The following is a 4,362-nucleotide window of genomic DNA, read 5'->3' on the forward strand; positions in this document are numbered from 1 at the left end:
CAAATAAAAATCCTAAACCAAATGTTTATGTGGAAGTACTTCCTTTGCTTTTTCTTGCAGATGCACAGGGATCTTTTCAATGTTCTTGAAAATGATGATTATTACAGCTTTACCTTCCAACGGCTCTAGCCGCTCAGCATTTGCTCGAGAAGCACAGTGCCCGACGTGTGTCAAGGCACAACCACGGATCATGGGACAAAAAGGTATCCTGTGTTTGCAGGGCTTGTTGTTTTGCTTCAGGTTGACTCACAGCAAATGTTCCATAATGACTCAGAAAGAGCCGATATTTAATTATGGAGACATTCTGTACTAGCATCTGAGGTTCAGCAACTTAAGATGCTGTTGCTGATAATAATAACTTTACACTAATAGCCACTTCCATTCGAGACTCTCAAGGCTGTTTGAGCATTATCCTGTTAAGTTGGCTGAAGGGGTTTAAAAAACTGCCAAGCACAGACCCCTCTGCCCAGCTTGGGAAAAGTTTGGAAGTAACCCAGGGCTACTTTGCTTCAGATTGTCTATAATTAAAATTTCATATCTTCTGGAGGTAAGAGTTATGTGCAAATCAGATGCACCCTGGTGACCAGCCACATAAACCCTGTTTTGGCTGGTGTTTGAGGTGCTGTTGTTTTGAGTGTATGAAACAAGACATCCTGTTCCCAACCGGGTTATTATTTTTGATCTTACACAGGGCTAAATTCTGGGAAATTTTAGGAAAACACAGACAATAAGGATGCCATTCATTTCAAAGGAGCTAAAGACAGGACTAACAGCTTTCATGTCTAAGCTACTTTTGTGAGATGAGGTGCATCTGTCTGTATTTTGGCTTAGCCTGTGGTCAGCACCTTTTGAGCTGCTGCAGAATCATTTAAACTAGACTTGTGCTTCCAAATAGGTTTCAACTCAGCTGAGCTAAAGGAAAACAATACAGGACAGCAAATACATCAGTCACCTTCCTCCAGGCAATCCTCCTCCTTCTCTTCACCATCTCCTCAGTGCTGGCAGCCGTAGAGCATCATTGCAGTGCACCCTGAAAGTCCAGATGCCCAACTCCGCAGTGCTTGGAGTGGGGAGGAGGGACGTAGACCCATGGCTGGTCAGCTGAGCAGCTCCAAGGCTGAGAACAGAGTGGTCTGTGTTTCAAACCCCACCTTTTTGTTGGTAGGGCTGCTGCTTACACTGCTGCTAAGGTAGTCACAGCTGTTATTAGTCTAAGACATTAAGCAGTCCCAGGTGCTTGTTTTATGGCAATGAATAATTAATTGGCAATTTTGTAAAAGAAGCCCTGCTTGGTAGCAAGCAATTCCTCAACTGCTCAGGCTGCAGGAGAGGTTTTTCAGAGTAAAATCTGGTTCCTGTTTGTTTGAAGGCAAATTCTTCTCTTTTCTGTGAACCTGAAGACGCTTGAAGCCTGGGAGCTGCTCTGGAAGGTGAGTGGCTCATGACTTTGGCCAGCTCTGCTCTTGTTAGTTCCTGTTTGTTTGAAGGCAATTTCTTCTCTTTTCTGTAAACTTGAAGATGCTTGAAGCCTGGGGGCTGCTCTGGAAGGTGAGTGACTTGTGACTTTGGCCAGCTCTGCTCTTGTTCCTCCCTTATTCCTCTCATATACCGACTCCACAGTCACCACAGACCTTCAAAGTAAAGTTGTAATGTGTCAAGTTAGGTGACTAAAAAGTGAATGGGTGGGGAGAAATATCTCCAGTTCTAGATTATTTGACTCCCCAAAATCTCCCTCTGCTGACTTTGGAACAGCTGCAATTTCTGTATGCTCTATTGGTAAACAGAGGAAATACCCTCAAAGAAGCTGTCTGCATTTGGTTAATGCCCAAGTGTGTCCAACCCAAAGTTCCTTAGTTTAAGTAACCAGCAGCAGGAACGAAAAACAAATGTAGGAAGTTGTAGCCTGTGTTGGAAATCTCCCGCATGGGAACTCTCCCATAGGTTTTTGTATTTCCTGTCAAATTGTGACTGTTAGGAAAGAGGTAATACAATCTCAAATTTTATTTCTTTCTCTTCTGCAGTTCCCTCTTTTCAAGGATTCCTTCCAAGCTGAGCACTTGATAAATTCCTAGACACAGCTATAGTCTTTGTAGGAAATTGGTTACAATGATGGCTGTGGCCCCACTGGCATCATTCCTGTTTGAAATTCACCAGTATTAAAGAAACAAATGACACTACATTAAAAAATGGTTTCTGGAGGCGTGTGAGGTCTTGTCAGACTGCATCAGAAAGCAAACCCTTTAGGATAGTTTGACTCAGTCACCTTTTCCTTTCCCTAACATGTGCTTCCCTGCACCAATTGACTCCTGTTTTCAGTGATATAAGACGCAGTCTTTTGAAACAGCCCAAAAAAGAAAAGGAATGGCTTTATCTATCTTTCAGAACATTTTTGCCTTTATTGTTACATTGGTCACTTCCAGGACAGTGAATACTTCAGAGTTTGCTAATGGGTCTTGCTGAGCTGTCTTCCTCCTGATTCATAGGGAATACAACATGAAAATGTTCTTGTCCCTTACTTACAGTATCTGGGTGAGGTACAAGGGAGCCTCTTTTATTCTATTTTCTTTTTTTCTCCTTTGATGTACATTTGCTCTTGTAGATCGCATTTCAGAGAAATAGGTAAGCACAGATGCTTACCTGTTATTCTTTCACACACTTCCAAGTAGCTCTTTTTGAATGCCTGCATGTTGGGGAGAAAAACAAGACCAAATCATTTCTACTCTGCTGATCACTAGTAATTTACAGTATTGCCAAGAATTTTAAAATACCGGTTATTTGGAATTAAGAGTTTCAAGAAAGGTTTTAAAGGGGAAAATAATTCACTGGGGAAAAGTTTGAGGTAGACAGATGTTCTGGTGGAGGGACTGCAGAAGTGTCTGGTGCCAGAAACCAAAGGCAGAGCAGGGCTGGGGATGATCCTTCGGAGTAGCAGCATGGTGGCAGGGCGCTGATTTTGTGGTTGGGTTTTCCCTGTGCTACAGGATGGGTCAGGTAAATCCCATTCCTTGAAAGCATTTTGGTGCCTACATCCCATTGAATTCCCTGGGAGGTGGGTGGAGGATACAGCCTGGGGTGTCCCGAGCTCCCTGGATGCTCAGAGCTAGCCTGGGACAGGCGATGGTCACAGGACTCAGTGCGTTATAGCAGGCACAGCTAACCCCCGGGGCTGGCTCGCTCTGGAGTCCCCATGCCTCCTCCCACACGCATGTCTCAGGCTCCTCCTTGTGCCCCTGTGGGCTGCTGGCCCCAAATCAAGACCAAATTTAGCCCATCCATATTGGAGTAACCAGGACCCGTAGAAGAAAGACTCTCCTGGAAAGGAGCACCTTTCCTATGGGGACAGGCTGGGAGAGTTGGGGGTGTTCAGCCTGGAGAAGAGAAGGCGCCGGGGGACCTTATAGCACCTTCCAGTACCTGAAGGGGCTACAAGAAAGCTGGGGGGGACTTTTTACAAGGGCAGGGAGCAACAGGACAAGGGGTAAAGGCTTTAAAACAGATCGAGAAAAGAAACCCAGGACTGAAGAGGAAAAATCACACTTTCAGAGGATTTGTGTGTTTTTTCTAATATCTTTTGATCTTTAGGACCAGCTAAATCAAATGTCTTTTCCTGGTCACGCAGGTGCTGCTTTTTCCCTGCTTTTCTTTCAAATCCGAGTTTCCCGTGGAGTCCCCTAAGACAAATGCTTGCTGCCACCTGCGCTTCGCTGCACAGTGCACGGAGCCTGCAGCTCCAGGGAGCTCACATTTTGGGTTGGGAATGGTCTGGTGGGAGCTGTGGGCTGAGCAGGGTTGGGGGGCTGCCAGTTCCTGTCCCCCAGACATAAGGGAAATACCTCCTCCCCACTCTCGCCCAGGCAGAGCTGCTCTGAAAACACCTCCCGCGATACTGCTGAAAGCCAAAACCAAGTAAAGGCGTTTCAACCTCTGCATTTTGGCTTTTCCTGACTCCCGGTTTCTCTGAGCTAGCTGCTAGCGCGATCCACCTGGCTTTTTCTCCAGAACAAGGAGAAAGAGGCAGCCAGCTCCTGGGGGTAAAGAGGCGGGGAGCTAGATAGAGAGAAGGTAGCAGCTGTGTAATTTTACATAACAAAGCAATTTTGGGAGGTTTCAGCTCACTATTGTACCATAGTAATACCTTCTTGTGTGGTGGATGCAGCTACGGTTGAGCTGCACTCCGAAAGGGATTGGTGTGAGAAATGGGTTGTTAAAAGCCATAAACCTTCGATCAGGTGCAGAAGTGAAGCTGTGGGTCTTATTTTGATTCCTGCCGTTGGGTTACGTCACCCTAAAGGGTTGCCTAGGCACAGGGTGACGTGGTCAAATTTAGTCAGAAGATGGTCAACAACCCCTGAAAACCACCTG

Source organism: Eurypyga helias, unplaced genomic scaffold, assembly GCF_000690775.1.
Source record: "Eurypyga helias isolate BGI_N326 unplaced genomic scaffold, ASM69077v1 scaffold15263, whole genome shotgun sequence".
Classification (NCBI taxonomy): Eukaryota; Metazoa; Chordata; class Aves; order Eurypygiformes; family Eurypygidae; genus Eurypyga; species Eurypyga helias.